Source organism: Ochotona curzoniae, unplaced genomic scaffold, assembly GCF_017591425.1.
Source record: "Ochotona curzoniae isolate NIBS_2020 unplaced genomic scaffold, NIBS_Ocur_1.0 contig_1014, whole genome shotgun sequence".
Lineage (NCBI taxonomy): Eukaryota > Metazoa > Chordata > Mammalia > Lagomorpha > Ochotonidae > Ochotona > Ochotona curzoniae.
This window is the reverse complement of record NW_024464920.1, coordinates 31,276,100-31,296,461: the sequence shown is the minus strand read 5'-3', so window position 1 is coordinate 31,296,461 and position 20,362 is coordinate 31,276,100.

Here is a 20,362-nt window from a genome sequence, read left to right as displayed (position 1 = left end):
GTACTTGTGGGCCAGCCTCAGCTGTTGAGTACCTCTCTGGAGCTTGAGGACCGGGGTGACTGTTCCATGGCAGGAAGTACTTTCAGCTGCTTATATAGGACGCATGCTTGCCAATGCAGCTGGATGTAGTAGGGCAGTTGACAAAATGGGTGTAGTTTCTCTTGGGCTACACATCCTATTTGGCTTTTCATCAAAAAGAGGATTTACCACTTCTTTGGTTTCTTCCTTCAAGCAGCTTAATCCACTGCCTCTCCATCTTTAATTCTGTTTTTCAATAACGCTAAGAACAAAAAGTAAATCCTCACTGAAAAGAGTTGTATATCAAATGCCAAGTACCATAATATGAGTTCACATTTGTGGACTTGAAGATAATGTTCAAAAGCATTGAGGGGGGACCTGGCACAGTAGCCTAGCAGTTAAATTCCTCACCTTGCATATACAGGAATCCTGTATAGGTGCCATTTCTAATTTGGGCGGCCTCGCTTCTCATTAAGCTTCCAGCTCGTGGCCTGGGAAAGCAATTGAGGATGGCCCAGAGCCTTAGGACCCATGTGGGAGACCCAGAGGGAGATCCAGGCACCTAGCCACAGATCCACTCAGCTCTGGCCAATGTGGCCACTTGGGAAGTGAATCAATGGACAGAAGATCTTCCTCTCTGTCTCTTCCTGTCTGTATATCTGACTTACCAATTAAAAAAAAAAGATTCAGGATATGGACCCTGCTCAGTACCCTAGTGACTAAATCCTCAAGTTCCATCCACCAGGATCCCAGATGCGCACTGGTTTGTGTCCCGGCTGCTGCACTTCCCATCCAGCTCCTGCTTGTGGCCTGGGAGCAGTACAGAATGGCCCAAAGCCTTGGGATGTTGCATGCCTATGCAAGACATGGAAAAACCTCTTGACTCCTGGTTCCAGTTCCGGCTGCCATGACCATTTGGGGAGTGAACCAGCAGATGGAAGATCTTTTGCTGTGTTTCTTTTTCACTCTGTAAATCAACCTTTCAATAAAAATAAATATATATATTTTAAAAAAGTCAGGGAGGTTTGTGGCACAGCTGTTAAAATAGCACCATTTCTGTGCCAGGCATAGTAGCTTAGGACTGTTAACAATTGCTACACAGATGCACACACACTCTCACTGAGAGTAGTTTTTTTCTTAAGAGAAATTTTGCTGTCAAGCAAACAGTATTAAAATTATTCCAATGGAGTGCTCATTGGAATAGCATACATGAGCAGAATTCCATTGAAATTTTTTTGTGGTTTTCTAAAGATCATGTGACTATAGTAGTATTGAATTCTAATAAGATCATCTCTAGAAATCTTTTGTTTTGCAGCTTTGGAGATGACATTTTCTTAAGTGGACTAGAAAAGAAGTGTATTGACTTCAGTAGAAAACATACAAGAGAGTTCAAACGTTCTTCTGTTCCCTAATTTCTATCATTCTCCTGGAAAGCAATGTTGCTTTTACTTACTACTGTGGACGGGGGTTAGTGGAAGAAGGTTGCAGTTTCGGCATTTCGCTTTGGCCTTTCTCTGGCCTCAATAATGGCTTTGACTTGATCGTTTCGGAGACCAGTGAAGGGCTTGGCCAGCTACCAAGTTAATCTATGTTAGTTACATAATTGACTATCAGAAAAATGACCACCAAGTAGCTCTGCAGACCTGGTGAACTCACCGGAAGCTGAGCCTGGGTCAAGATTGCCATTGAACGCTCAGTTTCTGCAGCAGGCATCTGTTTTTGACACATGGCTTGGGGCATCTACTCCCCATATGTGATTGCATGGTTTGAGTCCTAGCTCGGATTGCAATGCACCTTTCTGCTAATGTGCACTCTAGAGAGGAAAAGAAGATAACTGAGTACTTGGGTACTTGTCATCCACGTGGAGGGCATATATTAAGTTTCTGCCTCCTGTTCAACTTGATTCATCTGGAGAGTGATCCAGCATATGGGAGATTCTGTGTCTCTCTCTGTTTCTCTCTCTCCTCTCTCTCTCTCTCTGCCTTTCAAATAAAATAAAAATCAAATGCATTTTAAAAGTTTATTTTAAAAAAGCACTTGATAGTCATGTGGCCACATTTTTGCAGGGATCGAAGCCAATGTTTTGACTCTGGGTTAGCAATGTCTCTTTTCTTTGGTAGATGGCTCTAGGCTTCTTCAGGGAGTGAAAAATTGTTGCTGTGTTCATTTGCTGTAGTATGTCAGGATACTATTGCTGCTGGAGACTTGACTTCAGTTTCAGAGTCAACAGCTGACTCAGATTATATATATATATATATATATATATATATATATGGAGAGACAGGCCTCAGTTTCCTGATCATCATCCTCCATGTCTTTTGATTTAAAGTTCTTGCAAGGTTATTAGTTCTGTAGCCTGGGTGAATTGTTATGTAGCACTACTCTCAAGCACTGTTGATCAAGCAACTGCAGATTCCAACCTGTGTATCTCCATCAGACTCCTGCTGTGCACCAGCTCGTCGAGAGGCCAATCCCTTTCCTTCTTCCCAGGCTTGCATATACTCTTGGCTGAGTTCTTTTATGTTTGAATCCCAGATATTGGTTTAGTAGCAAGCAATGAGACATGTTAATTTTTAATTGGGAAAAGCATACCTACAGTCAGGCTCAATGGGTACATAGAAACTTAGGAATTCATGATCTTAGACACAGAAATCCAGATGTCCCACCCTTATGCCACGATCGCCCCCTTATAGGTCAGTACTTAACAAATTTGCTTTGTTTGGAACCTTGACGTTTAGAGCACTGCCACCTCAGGGTGAAGACCTGAGCCTGGTCCTCAGCCATCTCTGGAAATGAGATCCTCTTTTCAGTTGTCTCATTTAGCTTTCAGTCATTTGGCTTATTGTCAGTTAGTCGTTCTCATCAGGTTTTTGTCATAATAATTTTCCCCAGAGTGCCATTAGATCTCAAGAATAGCCAATTAAGAGGCTAGCATTGTGGCATAGTGGTTTAAGCCACTGCCTGCTATATCAGCATCGCACATAGCCACTGATTCTTGTCCCAGCTATTCCACTTCTGATGCAGTTCCCTGCTAATGGCCCCTGCCATTACTTCAAAGTAACAGTTCTGTCTTGTGCCTCATTTGTGGCAGTGGCAGAGTCTTACTTGACTCCCAGCATCCACTATTAGCATAGTGGCTGAGACAAAAAAGACAACAGTAAATACTCACTAAGTACCTAAACATCTGTAGATGGCATCAGGAAAATAATGTCTTGCCATCTTAAGAGCTAACATTACTGGATATTGTAATCTTCAGGAAATATATACCAACTTGTGAATTTATGTGAATCATATATATATAGTGCTGCAGCCTTTTTAAAAAAAATAATTATTTATTTGAAAATCAGAGTTACAGAGAGAGAAGGAGAAAGAGAGATTTTCTATGCACTGATTTACTCCTCAAATGGCTGCAATGTCCAGGGATGGACCAGGCCAAAGACAGGAGCCAAGAGCTTCATCTGGGTCTTCCAGATGTGTGCAGGGGCCCATGGGCCATCTTCTGCTGCTTATCCAGGACATCAGCAGAGAGCTGGATCAGAAGTGGAGCAGCTGGAACTCAAATCAGTGCCCACATGGGATGCCAGCATTGCCAGCCCCTGTGGTAACAGCTTTAAGCCAGTGTTTCTCAAAGTATCTGCAAAATAATCCATGAAAGAGTTGGAGTATCAGTTAAGAAAAATTAGATTTTTTTTCTTTAGCATTGCATAGGTTAAGGAAGGAGCTAGATGAGAGACTGGTTGGCAGGAATGGATAGCTTTCTTGCACATCCATGTTTTCTTCCCTCAATATGCCTTTTTTGGGGTGGAGGGACAATGATTATCCAGACCACCAGATACACTATTTTCAAATATGTGAAGACCAAACATATTCCAAAGCCAAATGTAAAGCAAAACCAAAACCAAATAAAAAACAAACAAAAAACCCAAAAACACCACCAACAACAAATCACTTAGTTTTAGGGGTTTTTTCTGTTAACCTAGTCTGTGATCTTCCCAATAAAATTTGAATGATTGAGAAGATCTAAGTGACAAAAACTGATTTCTGTAGTTGGCTGACATTATACAGTTACTCTTCTTCAGTTTCAACCAAAAAAAAAAAATGAAAATCAGTTTAGTAAAATATGTACTGTTATCATGTATAGCTCTGGGTCTTCTAATTGTGCAATGCTGTATCTCTCTTTGTACTCAATACAGTCATTTGCAATGGGAAAGATTTCTGGCTATTTCACCAAAAGGAAACTGAGGCTTACAGATACAACATATTATTGATTTCAGTTGGAAATTGGTTTGTCTTGATATTCAAACCGAAAATAATATAGGAGTCATTTTTAACTGTTACCATAATTCTTATACTCTTAAATAAAAGAATCCTATCAGCCCTTATTTAATTGATAGAGTTGTTCATATACAAAAAGGGGTGTGTGTGTGTGTGTGTGTGTGTGTGTGTATAAAGACAGAAAGTGCAGCTTGCTTATAAGATTGTATCAACTTTCTCCTTATTCCTTGAAGCATGTCAGGTATATCAATTCTACAATCAACTATGATAATTAGAGAAATAACAAATGCCCCAGAGGGAGAATTTTCTGGTGATTATATCATAGATTCATAATAATATCTTTATAAGCTAAGCAGGAAAGCATTCTCAGAAGCATATTGTTCAGGTCAGTGATTTTAAAAGAATTCCATAGGATGAATAGCCCCTCTGTCAGAATAAAAGTTGTGGTGCAAATTTCATTATAATTCTCTATTCTCAGTCTCTTGGAACTTTCTCAAAAATTATCTTTCCAAATGAAACTGTCCCGGGTGGCTGCCTCCCAAATTTTATTTTATTATTTTTTTTAAGTTAAAGGAAAATTTGTTTCTCCATCCAAGAAGGAAATAGTTATCCAGCTACTTTTTTTCAGATGTCTTTAACTATAAATATCACAAAACTCAAACTTTTAAATACTTGAGTTTTCATGTGAAATTAGGTAACACTCAGCTATTGAGCTATGTGAAGTTTTACAAGATTAAATAAATTGTTCAGCATATTATTTCCTCACATATATTTTGTTTGTTTTTAGATCTTACTTTGATGGCTTAATTGAATCAGCATTCAAATAGCATGCACATATTACATTTTAGGAATAGATCTTTATTTTTTAGATTTTCTTTCTTTTATTCATATGTTTTTACTTGGAATTATCTTGTTTCAAAAAGACTGGGTGGACATTCCTTCTCTCCAGAACTTTTTTATTCTTTGGATATTTTTTATTGCTTGCCACTAGTCGGCCATGGGTTTTTGTTGTTGTTGTTGTTGTTGCTGTTGTTGTTAAGACAGATTTACAGAGAGAAGGGGACATGGAAAGAAAGATCTTCCATTTGCTGGTTGAACTGATCAACCGGGGTTGAACAGTTCAACCGGGGTTGAACTGATCCAAAGTCAGGAGCAAGGAGCTTCTTCTAGGTCTCCCATGCAGGTGCAGGGTCCCAAGGCCTTAGGCTATCCTCTACTGCTTTCCAAGGTCACAAGCAGGGAGCTGAATTGGAAGCAGAGCAGCAGCCAGGACATGAGCTGGCATCCATATGGGATCTTAGCATGTACAAGGCAAGGATTTAGCCATTGGAATCATTGTGCCAGGCCTTAGGCTCTTTTTTGGTAGGTAGTATTGTAAACCTCGACCAAGAAATGAATTAAAGAATTGTTTGCCAATAAAATTTGGACTAAAAATTGGAAATAGTGTTACAGAATTGATTGAGATTCAATTTGACTCAACACACAATTGAAATTTGATTCTCTAATTAAGTATTTAAAAACTGCTGTACCTTGACAGCCACATGCATCAACATCTGCTCTGGTCAGATACCACCAAGGCGTAGCAAATTGGCAAAGTTGTCCTGTTAGGATTTACCTCTTTACTTTTAGTGCTTTGGCCCTACTAAGGAAGATCCTTTACGTAAGCTCAACATCCAACTAGGATCCATAAGCACCAAGTTCTTCTTCAGTCTTAAAGTTGACCAAATATCTCACTTTACTCACATGAACTCAAAAAGCAGTACACCAGATTTTTTTTTTCGTGTAAATTAATTTCTGTATTGTTGGCATGAGTACACTTTCAGGAAGCTTTGTGAGGTAGATTCAAAACACATTTGATCATTTCAACGGTTATTTTACCTGCAAAACCTACTGAACTAGACATTGCTGATGGTCATTCAGAACATAGAAAAGCTAGTTTGTAACATGTGAAATGCATGCAACTTAAGCAGTAAACAAATCCCTAAGCAATAAAAACTCAACAATGTTGTAATCAACTGGGCTCTTTGCACCTTTAACAAGAACTCTGAAAATGAACTGTACTAGTGATTGTCGTGACACTGAATAAGTGACATAAATAAAATTGGATAGTAAGTTGTGTGTTATTTTGGATTAACTGGCTAGGTTGTATGTTGCAAGAAGAAGTGTATTAAGCAAACTGTTAATGCATCTCTTATATTTCACAAGTCAAGAGGACATTGATCCTGGCTGGAGTGGAATTTGTAAAGAGCAGAGATTCACCTCCTGCAAGATAGCTGCCTCACCATGTACAACCAGTCTCCATTTCAAGATAACGTCCTGTGTTAGGTCTTTACTTCAAGTTATATTCCATTGGCTAGAATACTCAAATGGCCCCACTTGGCTGCTAAGGAAAATTACAAAGGTAGTTTTTATTCTGGAAAGAACCAAGTCCAGTTAAAACTCATAAATTCTCTCTTTCTTTTTATAAATTCATTTACTTAAAAGGCAGTGCCTGAGAGAAACAGAGAGAGAGAGAGAGAGAAAGACTTCCATCTTCTGCTTTACCTACAATGGCCAGGGCTGGGCCAGGCTAACCAGGAGCCTGGAACTCCATTTTGGTCTACCATAAATGTAACAGACTCCCTAGAACTTATAACAACATATGTTGCCTCTAAGCATGTTAGTAGCAAGCTGGATCAGAAGGGGTGACATTTGGGTTTAAACCAAGCACTCTGTTATGCAATCCTGATCACTTTGCCTGCTGTGCCAGATTTGCTCTGAGTCTTTTTTGTGATGAAAGGAAGAACAAATGTTTGAAGTAAACAACAATTTTGACCATACACAATTAATAAGTAAAATTGTAAACTTATAGCGATTACCAAAAAATGGGAGTTGTAGGAAAGAAAGTAAAGGCCGAGGTAGCTGAGGTACTTGAATTACATGGATAGATTATACAACTTGATTCTTGCAGAGCGTCTGTTTTCATGAATTTATTTAAAAGTTCTAGATGTCTTGAGGAGCATTAAGCATCTTGAAAACTAAGATTGAGCATAAAGGCTGTATCTGGATATTTCCAGGGTAAAATGAATTTTTCCACTTAAGGAGTAGATTCAACTTGTGTAGTTAGCAATCTAAAGTATAAAAAATGCACATTGAATAACTAATTAATTTGACTGTCCCTAGGAAGTATGTCAATCCTTACTACTTAGTTCATATCATCAATGTACATTGCTCAACTTTTTTATAACCCTTTTAAGTTCCCATTTCCCCTACATTTTTCTATTCAAATAATTATTTTGTTCATTTAAACATAATAAACAGAGTATATGATGTTTAAGAATGCAGGTGACTCTAATAATATATATGAAAAGACAGGAATATTATGAATTGCAGTTAAAAGGTAAAATTCAACCATTACTTCAAATGCAAAGGTAGGAAATTTAGCTACATTAAATGCCAGCATTGGTTTTTTTAAAGATTTATCTTATTCTTATTTGAAAATCAGATATACGGAGAGAATAAAAGACAGAGAGAAAGATCTTCCATCCGTTGATTCACTCCACAAGTGGCCATAATGACTAGAGCTGAGCCGATCCAAAGACAGGAGACAGCAGCATCTTCCAGCTTAATCATAATGTGTTACAATGCTGGCATCCTTTTGAAATTTTTTAAATACTCACAAATATAACAATAAATTTTATATGAGATACCTGTTTAAATTTTAAAATTACTAATATAAAAGAACCCAAGTTCATATATTTCATAAAAGAAGTCCTGAAGAGAGAGATAACCATACGTTCTTCACTCCCTCAATCTATTTCTTTCTTTCTTTCTTTCTTTCTTTCTTTCTCTCTTTGCTTCTTTCTCTTTTTATCTTGCCTTTCCCCCTTTAATTTTTACAATAACATACTTTCAATTTACTTTATAATCACAGCCTTAATATTCCACTCGTCATAATGTTTACCAAGTTAAAAGTAGAAAAACTACTGTTCTACAGTGATACAGACAAGGGTTATAAGCAATAATCAAATTATGTCAGCTTCATTCTAATACATTTAGGTTTTTTTTTTGGGGGGGGTATTCTGTATTAACTACCACATATCAGAGAAAGCAGACTACTTGAATTTTAGGAACTGGCCTGTTTCACTAAGCATAATAGTCTCCCTTGTCTCCTAGCAATCATTTTGTAACAAAAGACATACTTGAATAGCATTCAAAAGTGTGTGTGTGTGTGTGTGTATATATATATATACATTATATACACTACATTTTATTCTCTTTCTTTTTTTAATTTTTGTTGTTGTTGGAAAATCAGCTATACAGAGAGGAATATCTTCCATCCATTGATTCACTTCCCCAAGTAGCCACACCAGCCAGAGCTGAGCCAATTCGAAGCCAAGAGCCAAGAACCTCCTCCAGGTCTCCCACGTGGATGCAGGGTCCCAAGGCTTTGGGCAGTCCTTGACTGCTTTCCCAGGCCACAAGCATAAAGCTGAATGGGAAGGGGTGCAGCCGGGACATGAACCAGCACCATATGGGATTTTAGCACATGCAAGGAAGTACCTTAGCCAGTAGGCTACCACGTCGTGCCCCATACCACATTTTTTTATCCAGTCATCACTTGATGAATATCTGGGTTATATCCCATTTTATAGCAGCCAAGTTCATAATAGCTAAGATGTAGAATCAACTGAAATGTGCATCAACAAGGTACTTTTAAAATGTTTTAGTAATAAGGTAAATAGGGGTTATGTTATATGATAATGCTGCATGAGATCTACAACTCATAGAACAAGTAAAATACAGAAAGTCCAAATCTCTTTTGCCTTGTAAGGTTAATTTAGGTTCTCAGATTTACATATCTGCAATTTTCTCTTTGAAACAAGGATATTCCCTTCAAAACTTGTATTACTTTCTGTGAATGTGGTAAAACAACACCAACTGAAATTCATCCATGTCTTTATCTGTTTCTTTATCCGAGAATTTAAAAGGTTTTACCACTTTCTTGAAACTATGTCATTTAATAACTTATCAGTAGTCTAAGACTTACCAAAAGAGCCTTGTTCAGGATATAATGAGCACATATATAAAGATTGCTTTTGAACTCTCAGTTCCTAAGCCCATTTGCTATTGCATTTGCTATAACGGAGCAATATATTACCTTGAAATGGACTGTGGACGCACTTTTTTGTGCTTGAGCTAACATAAAATTTTAAAGAATGAATACATCACAGTGAAAAACAGGAAAATGTGAAACATTGCATCATTTGTTTGCATTTCATATAAACATCAATATTGCTATTTCCAAAGAAAACAGAGTAGAATATTAATTCTGATGAAAAAATAAGTATTGTTAATGATCCAAGCACATTAGATATTTGTGTTACAGTTTTGTTAAATAAAAAATTCTACTAAAATAAGAATATTGTGTTACCTTTGGTCCCTATTCTGCCATTTTTTATGTAGATGAAACCTCATCTGCTTTCTATGGGAGCATTCTTCAATTAGACATGATGAGCATATTTCAATTAAGGTTTACATTTCATATGTATTTTTACAGGTGTTAGTGCCTAGAGTAGTAATTACTCCCAAGATGACTATATTTGAGGGTCTCCTATTTTGTGCTTCTTATAGTGCATCTGAAAGTTGGAAAGTGTATGTTGTGAGAAAACCAAGCATGGGCTTCCAAATGCTTTTGCATGAAAATAAACTTCTCTTCCAATTCTATTTTTTTTTTAATTTTGAAGAGGTCAAATGTTTATGTAGCGAATCATAACAGACAGGATTTTCTTGTCAAAGTCAACATTATTGCCAAGCTACCACATTGTCTTGTCAAATTTCTGCCAAAATCTAAGCTCTGCCTCATCTTTAGAGTCACTCTTCATCACACTTACATTATAATATCAATCTCAATTATGTTCTGGCTGATGGGATCAAGTTGGAATGGCTCTAAGGATTGAGCACAAACATAAATTTATGCTGTGATGTTTCACACTGGGCATGAAGATTGAGGACACCCCTAGGTGTGAGTCATCTGAGCTGGCAGATGGTGTGAAAAGTACTTCAGCCCTGTGCATTATTGTAGTGGTATTTGCATAAGGACACAGATCATTAAATTCCAGATTATGGTCCTCTTGGTGTATTTTGCCCTGGGAACTTCAGGCAGTTACCTGAGGTTTCCATCTTTCCACATAATGACCCTATGTATTCGCTGAGTTATTTTCCTTAGGTATTGGTGTTTCAAAGGACTTCTCTGCAAATGAAGTCAATTGCCAAGATATCCAAAGAGGCAAAAAAATAAACAGGTCAGGGTTTTCACTGCAGAAAACATCAAATGTATTTCATTGAACAAATGTATAGAAATGTCAACAATCAAGAAAGAGTTTTCAGCAATCATAAAATCATGCTGGCTGGTCTGCTTACAGAAAAGACAGACATATTTGAGTCATTCACTTACTTCCCTCCCTGCTCCCCCTCCCCCCCACGCTCTAAAGCAAGGGAACAAGCAAGATTATAATAATAGAAGCATGAAAAGTTATGGTCCATCAGAGACTTTCTGATGGTTAAATGAAACCTACCATTTGATTTTAGTTTAGAATTAAAACAATGAAGTTGACAGATTAATTCTTTTCTTTCAAACCGGCCATTTAACTTTAGTGCATTAAAACTGTTAAATTGATTTAATCAATACTGCCCTTGACTTTACTCTGGATTGAGTCTCCTGAGAGATCAAGGCTCAGCTAATAGAGCATGGGTCTTAACCCCAAGAAAATGTTTAGTGAAGCCATACATATGGCTTTTCTCCTTGCAGTCTTTTAAAGTTTTCTAGTGAAATTTTTCAGAAGCAAATTAACAACATTGTTTTCTTCTTTAGAGTTTCTGAAATGACTGCAAATACAACTGCAGTGTTTAAGGAGAGTATCTTTTACAAACCTCAACAAATTCACTCTAGACAGAGAGTAAAGAAGTGTAATTCATTTTTGCTTTGTGACAAGTCTCAGAAGAACCCTGGAGCTCAAAAGTTTTTGTCCCACTGACTTGAATGTTGATTTTGTTCTGGAGTTGTTTTACAGATTCAAATCTTTGAATTTTTGAATGTGCAGTGGGTTGAATTGTGTCCCTCTTTTCCCCTTGCCTCTACTTCTCCGCCCCCAGTTTGTCCTAATCCTAACCCGTGTAGCCCATGACTGTGGTCTTATTGAGAGATTGAGCCACTACGGGTGTGAAAAAGACTCTTAAGATTACGTCATTCTGGATTCAACGTGATCTCTGAATATAAGGACTTGTGGCTTTGTAGGAAAAAGAAGAGGAGGTTTGAAGGCAAATACAAAGGGAGAAGGTCAGGTGAAGATGGAGTCTAGACCACAGTACTGATCTACACCAAGAATTGCTGATAGTCACCCAAAACTGGAAGAGAGGTAGAATGTAGAATATGAAAGAGCATATTTCTTTTCCTTTGGACCACTCAGTTTCTGGAAATTTGTTCAGTTATCTCTAGGAAGCTGATACACAGCGTGAATCTCCTGCTGAAACACGTTAGAACGTGAGGCAGTTGCAGTGACAGAAGGGGTAACTGATGTTTCCCGATCAGCTGTGCTCCTCCCAAGATGAGTACCCACATCCTTTTGTGTTGGCTTCAGGGGGTGGAAGAACGGGCCCAGGATAAAAGCTTAATTCTCTGTTTGCAAATGTCAGTGTCTTGGATAAACAATCCAATTGCTCCCACATCCTCCAAAGTGCATATTTCTTCAGCGAGGAATGCCAATGCCAAATGACTACAGTTACAAATCCAACTGAAGACAAGCCAATGTTTTCTGTAGCAACACCTACTATTCCCTGATGGTAGCCCAACTTTCCTGAGCATAACACAACTTATCTTTTAGTTTCTCTTTCTCCCTAAAAATATTTCGCTATTATAGTTGAAAGGCAGAGAGAGATAGAGGAACTGTTTTTCATCTGCTGGTTCACTACCCACACACCTGCAACAACCTGGGTTGAGCCAGGAAACTCAATCCAGACTCTCCCACGTGAGTGGCAGGTACCCAAATCCTGGGTTCATCACCACTACCTCCCAGGCAGTGTATTAGCAAATGCTGGATTTAGAAGTGCAGGGACTGCCCAAAGCCAGGCACTCTGATCAGCAATGCTGGCATCTAAAGAAGCAACTGGGCCCAATGTAGACACCCACTTCTTTTCATTTCTATTAGTGTAAATACTATGAAATTACTTACTATCCCTTTGAAAAGGAAAAATGAAGAGAGGAAGGAAGAAGGGAGAGAAAGGGGGAAGGAAGAGGGATACAGAAGTAAGGTTGGGAAAACAAGATAAGGAAACAGCGATGGAGGAAGGGAGAGCCCTAATGATATCTGTTGTGTGGAATACTCTATATTAAGCACACCAATCAGATTGCATTCTAAATGAAGATATTCTAATGTGTTGTTAAAACCAGACCTTTCCTATCTCCATTGACTACAGAAAGGAAAAAGGCAAAGCCACAGATATCCTGCACACCATGGAGAAGCCCCAGAGAGGAATGAAGCGAAGGAATGCTGAAGAGAAGCAGCATTTTAAACTGAGACCTTGGATGGCAATGCTGGAGTGTCCCTTCCGATGCACACCAGGTTGAGACTCAGTGCTGTCACACATCACTTCAATGTTCTGTTGATGTTCTTGTCGTCCACATTTCCTATTGTTGGAAGAACTGAGCCCCCGCGAGCTCTAATATGAAAACTTTTTGTTAACCAGAAATTTTCTTTGTAGTGATGCTTGTGCTAACATATTTCTCTTTCGAGGCACAGGTCTTTGAAAAGCAGAAGAACTTCCTCTGCCTTTTTCTTCTCTTTCCACACCCTCTATTTCCTCAATCTCATGTAAGGGAGGAATCACAGGACAGGAAATCTGGAGTCCTGCCACTGTATCCTGCAATTGAACAGTCAGCAGATGAGTAGAATTATGGCATTTAAGAACAAACAAAGAAAAAATATAAATCCTCTGGGCAACAGATATGTGTAATTTACTCGAGTTCCTCTTTCAACTTTTACAAGAATGCAAGATCTTAGACAATACTGAGTCAGAATTAGGCCAGTTACAACACTGAACTCCTTCGATTAGGGTCATAACAAAAACACTATTTGTAAACATATGGTGTAACTTGTTGGGATTAAGAGAATGGTGGATCCAATTTGCCATCTCCATCCACAATTTTGCAGGAGTGGTGAAAACGTGTTCCTTGTCGTGTATGTTTGAGCATGCTCAGCATATTTTGCAGACATCTTGTGGATTCCACAGAATGGCTACATTTTGGCTATTTATGGAATTTAGGCCTATCATTTTCCAATAGCTTCAATAGTTTTGCTAATGTGCTACTCAGCAGGCATCAATGTTGGTGAACCTTATTTACCTAAAGCGAATTAAGTATTTGCACAACATCATCAATGATAATGCCTCTAGGTGGCATTTCATTGTATTCAATTCTGACATTAATCCCTAAACCCTAGATTTAATTAATTCACGCTCTACCAATGACTTTTGGCTTTTCTCAGGCTTGGAATGCTGACTGATGCGCATTGTGTGTGGTCCGCTCTGCACCAGCCTCAGCAGAGCACTGTCCCTCTGCACACACATTTCCAGACGGAATAGGGAAGGTCACAGATACACAGCAAGCTTTCCCTTCTTCTCCTTGGCCAACCATTCCCTTGTTTTCTTATACTCCTTCTGTTTTCCTGCCTCATCGTTGATGTCCATGCATTTTTTAAAATTTATTTGTATGTGGCATCTCTGCTGTGCTCTACATAAGCTCTGTTGGCGAAAGGATCATTTAATTTAATCCTTCATTTCTTTATACCAGAACACCATTGTGCATAGCAGAAATCCTGCAGTGGTTGATGACAATGTCTTGGGAAGATACGTATAGGGAAATGGAAATATTCGATTTGTGTGTAATTAGTGCTGTATGACAGAAATACTGTTTTTTTGAACCGTTTTATATCTTTACTTTGTGTTGTAATTTAATCCAAATCTTTCCAGTTAAAAGGTTTGAGTACATTCTGTGTTCCAAGAGAAGTCACACTTAGATCATATTACAAGTAATAGAAAGGCACATAAATATCTAAGATTTTTATGACTTCTTTATATTTGAAGAGCAGAAATAGAGAGCACCCACACACTGCTTCATTACCCAAATGCCCACGAGAACTGGAGTTGGGCTGGCCCAGAACCAGGAACTTGGAATGCAGCATAAGTTTCTCATGGAAATGGTAAGAATCCAATTATCTGAGCCAATTCCACTGCTTCCCAAGGTCCACAGAAGCAGGAAGCAGGAGTTAGGAATCAATATTCAAACATGGCACATGGATATCCTAAAAATTCTATTACTATATTATCATTCAGTAAGCTCTGAAACAGTGGCCTATTTTCACAAATATTATTCACAGTGTTGTAAGACACAGTTCCAATCTTTAATTATTATATGTTTGTTAGCAGCAAAAGCTTTCACGTATCATAACTAAATATCAAAAAGAAAAGATACAACATGTGAGAACATTATCATCACCTTCCAGAGTTTCTTTTCTTGATTTCTTTTAGATTCTTATTTTTTTAATTGGAAAGTCAGCCATACATCCACTGATTCACTTCCCAAATGGCTGCAACAGCAAAAGCTGAGCTATTCCGAAGCCAGGAGCCAGGAGCTCTTCCGGGTCTCCCACACAGGTGCAGGGTTCCAAGGCTTTGGGCTGTCCTCGACTGCTTTCCCAGGCCACAAGCATAGAGCTGGATGGGAAGTGGAGCTGCCAGGATTAGAACCAGCACCCATATGGGATCCTGGCACGTTCAAGGTGAGGACTTTAGCTGCTAGGCCACTGCGCCAGGCCCTAGACAGTAAATTTAAAAGGGGGGAGGAAACACCTACATTTTATAAAATACGAGAGATCTCCTTTTCTACAACATACACTTAATACAAGTTTCCTAGTGCTTGGTGTGCTGAGGTTAGAGCCTGCCAGACCCTGTACTGAGCGCTTGATGTACGTCATTTAATTAGCACGACACTGAGAGTTATTTTATTTTCCAGATAAAACCATGGCCCTGAGAGCTTAATTAATTTTTTTATTGTCAAACAGTTATCTAATCGAAACAATTAGAAACTCTTAGCGAATATTTGGTAAGCCTGTGCTATAAGGTACTGTGTGAACTCCCAGAAAATGGAATTGAAATGCAAGTTGATTTTGGTACAAAAATGTAAAATCTGTGCATGTAGATCAGAGTCGTCCTGTGCTTTCTACCTCTACTTTCTGTTCTGGCCACGTGATGAGGTCCCTTCACGCATCATAACCACAAAAATCAAATGCCACACTATGGCCCTGTCTTGTTCTGTAATTTCAATCTGTAATCTGAAAAAAACCATTTTTTTTACTGAGAAGTTTTTCGTGGGTGTTTTAGCTGAAGTGGCAAAAAAAAAAAAAAAGCAGATTAATGCATAATGATTCCTTGTGAAGGACTCACACACTTTAGTGTCTTGCCCAAATATTTCTGACTTGTTAAAGGAAGATTTTAGATAGATTGAGTTATTGAATTAAGCTGTTGAATTACTCAAGGAAATTGTTTTCCAAGAGTTTGAAAACCACAGAGTTAGATCACAGTGCTAATGAGGTCATGAGTATCTGATTCTGACCAGCACATCCAGGTGTGCTGTTCATGCTGCAATACCAAAATGCCACAGGCTGGGTTATGCATAATACGCAGACCTTTGCTGGCTCTCAGTTCTGGAAGGGGGACAGATTCCAAAGTGGCAGCATGAAAATTGTATCTTCCAAAGGCAAGACTGCACGGCATTCACATTTGGATGGCTGGGGTGTTAAAGAGGGCCAGAGCTATCAAGAGGGAGAATTGAACCAAACATTGTCCATGGCATTAATTCTGTTCACAAGGGTAAAACCTTCATGATGTAATCACATCTTTAAAATCCCCTTTCCATTTTATAAGGAGATTGATTTATTTACTTGAAAAGCAGAACAACAGAGATGAAAAGAGACATAGAGAGATCTATGCACTCTTTCAGGCCCCATGAAGTTCCAACAGCCAAGTCTGGGCCAAAAGGAAAAACCAGGACACTCTCCAGGTCTTATACATGGGCAACAGGTACCCTGCTACTTAGATCATCTTCTGCTGCTTTCCCAGGTGCATTAGCAGGAAGCTGGAAAAGAAGTGTAGCCACATGGACTCTACCTGATGTTCATGCTAATATTCCAAGCAGCTGCCTGTTCTACTGTGCCACAACACTGTCCCCTGGTCTCACCTCTTAATACTCTTATAGTGACAGCTAAATTTCAATTTAAGTTTTAGAAGGAATTTTAAAGTCATAGAAGTAAGTTAATATAGCTTAGAGAATTATTTGACTGGCAAAAGTTGCACCCAATAATTCTAAGCAGCTTTTTTGCAAGACCATCTGTCACAGTTAAGAACATGTGTGAAAGTATGGTTTAAAACCTCTTCCAGGTCATAGCACGTGACTGACTGCTATGTTGGCAGCTCCATCTTGTGTTCTTTCCTTTAAACATTTATAATGATGCTGGGCAAGAGGAAAAGTTGGGAGGGAGAGAGATGTTCCATCTGCTCATTCATGTCCCAGTTGGCTGCAATAGCCAGATCTGGACCAATTCCAGAACCCAGGAACTGCTTCCAGTTCTCCCATGCTTTCTAAGGCACATTAGCAGGCAGCTGAGTTGGAAGTAGAACAGCTGGGACTTGAACTGGCACCCATGGGATGCTGACATCGCAGGGGGCAAATTAACTCGTTATGCCATAACACCAGTCATATCTTGTGTTCTTCATTTTAAATGAGTTTATTGATGTATAATTTCTATGCTATAAACTTCATTCATTTAGAATATATAATTCATTGATTTTTATATTACATTAATAGAATTGTGAAATTGTCACCATAAACTATTTTTTATCACCTCAAAATGAAATTCATTACCTGATAGCAGTCACTCCCCGTCCGTCTCCTCATTCTTCATAAATCATGAATTTATTTTCTGTTTCAATAGGTTTGCCTCTTGGGGACATGTGTATAAATGAAATTGCATAGTATGAAACATTTTGTTTATAGATTATTTTGGCTTGCATCGTGTTTTTATAGGAAGTTTTGGCATGTCAATACTTCATTTCATCATGTGACAGTTTGTTCATTCATCAGCTGATGGGTATTTATGCCTGTGTTTACTCTTACAAGCAGATACATAAAGTTTTTGTGTGGATTTTATTCATTTTTATTATTTTACATATATATGAGTGGAATTGTTGGGACATATGGTAATTTTACCTTTAACACTTTAGGGAGCTGCCAGACTCTTCTCAAGTGGGCTGCGTCGTTTTATGTGCATTTCCTCCAGCAATATAAGACTGTTCTGATTTCTCTATTTCCTTGCCAACACTTCTTCTGTCTGTCTTTTTGATCACAATCATCCTAGTCGGGGTGAAGTGGTTTCCATATGTTTTAGTGTTCTGAAAGATGTCCACCTGAATTAATTAGGCTTCTGCTCAAACAGTGTTGCATAATAAACAAGCTCCAAATTCGGCAACTTTCCCCCACAAATGTCTATTTCTCCCTCATGCAGTGTACAAGCTGACTGAGTTTAACCAGGTGTCTGGACTCATACTTTCGTGTCTTGATCCTAGGACTGAAACAGCTCTCCTCACGGCTCTCTGACAAGCAGCAAACAGAACTGCTCAGTAGGTCAGAACTAGGCACTTCACTTCTGCTCTAAAAGTAGCGTGCAAAAATTCATGCCACCAGACGCAACTGAAATAGTCAGAAAGTACACTTGGCTTACACTGGCCGAGGGCAAGAGTGTATGATTTTAATAACTAAGGAAGTAAAGTGTTGAGAACAATGATCCAAACTGCCTTACCAACCAGTTCTCTATCTCAATTTCTTCCTCTTAGCTGTTTTCTAATTTTGCTTACCTATTGTGTATTACATGTTATCATTATCAAAATCCAGAATGTCTCAAAATCCTCTTCATACCCTCAGATAACTGCTTCTCTAAATTTCCCCATCCAGGGAAATAATACTAAATTTGGAATTAGAAGTCCAAATGGTTCAGAATTAGAGTGCCTTTCTCCTATTAGCTCTTCTCTTCTCTTCTTTTGGCCAAATACCGCTTGTTGGTACTCAATATTTCCTTTCTTCTTTTAAAAACAAATAATCTTATCACGTTCAGTGTAGCAATGAACTTTTCCCCAAGCCTCCTCATCTACATCTGAGGTTGACCTTGTGATAAAAAAAATCTGTTGTGGATTTCTGGAAAAGTTTGTTTTCCTTGTCATTTTCTTCTTGTTTTGTCTAGTACATGATATGAAATTAGAGGTAGAGTGAGCATACTTTAACCATGAGGTGAACAGGAAGACTGAAGGTAAATGCTAAGAACTGCCCAGAATGGATAAAGGAATGTGAACTCTGATAACATCACTGAGTTTTGCCCCCCACTTTGGGATTTTTCTATTATGTCATGCTTTTGTGGATAACGTTCCAGAACCTTTACACTAACTGTAAAGTAATTGCAAACTTCTGAATAGGATAATTAAGATGTTTCCCAATGAAATTGTTGGCCATGTGTAGACAATGGGATGCTGAACTGTCTGACATTGTCTGTACCAACAATGTCGGGGTACACTTAAGTAAGAGACTGATGGAATTATGATTCCTTATGAAGGACTACACTATTGTAACAAAATGAGAAAAATCTGATGGTAGTCGGAGTTTGAGGGGGAATCCCAGCCTATACAAAATTGTACCACATAATTCAAAATTCAAAATAAAAAAATATTTTTTAAAAAAAGAGGTTTCAAAATCTTCTCTAAATGTGTCATTTCTATCTCCGGGTTATTCTTTGATCCTTTTCCACCCACCTGCCCAAGACTGATTGGTCCCTTCCTGCCCTTATTGAAGTCTGATACTGATGGTCGAAGTCACTCAGCTTCTCTTTATTGGGTTTGGGCAATGGGCAGAGAATGAGTGAGGTCAGGGCATTTCTTCCCCCAAACTGCCTTGGAGTCCCCTTCCTGTTCTGGCATTGGCTACCTGCTGCCTGACCTCTGCTGCAGCCAGACAGTCCCCTCTCCTGGGCTCCAACTCACACTGGGCTCCTCAGTGCTACTTCCTTCCTTTACCACTTCAGCCCTACTGTGATAATAGTTTCTACATGCTGCGAGTGTCTGGGTGCCTCAGCATCTCTTTTCCTTTGCTATCACACTGCCCACTCCCTATGCATGGTCCTTGCATTTACCCGCCTTCACCAGAAACATCTGCAGTGAATTGTTTCCAGCTGGCATCTGACTAGCACAGTAAAACTTCTCCTGGTGTTTTGGGTTTGCATTTTGGCAACTTTTCTCATAATCCTCCCTCTGCTTGAAATCCCTTTCCTCCCATCTCTGTGTCAAGCTGTCCTTCAAGGCCCCCTAAATGCCACAGCTCCCAAGTAGCTTTTCTTTTCTTAATCCCCACACCCGGGGAAATCTCTTCTTTCCTTGAACTCGCTCAGCACATACTTGATAGTGATTATCTTTTCCTGCTTTAAATTATAGCGACTTATGTACTTATACATGTAATTCTGGACAGTTTGTAAACTCTTTGAAGTCTGAACCCAAACCCAGGTCTGATATGTTTTTGTTTTTGCTTTTTTGTTCCTGTCCCCCCTTTGCTTCCTTCTCCCAAAAGCACCTGAAACAATGTTTGACATCAAATGGATGTTCGGTCATTTATTCTTATTCCTACTTATTACTGCTTCTTGTGAATAGTATAATAGATACCTGTTACAAAATACACCTTACAAAATGATACAATTTATGCTTGTTTTGATGATACATTGTATGTTTTGCACTTAAACTACACAATAGTCATTCATCTATGAGATATACCATTATCCTCCAGTACCCCTGAAACAATTAGCCTGGAGGACACGAGATCTTGAAATGCATTAAACCAACACACCTTTTTCTATGCACGGTTTATTGTTTTTGAAACACACACACACACACACCCCAAGCAAAATTTCCAATTTGACAGCTCACTCCTCAGATGGCAGTTACG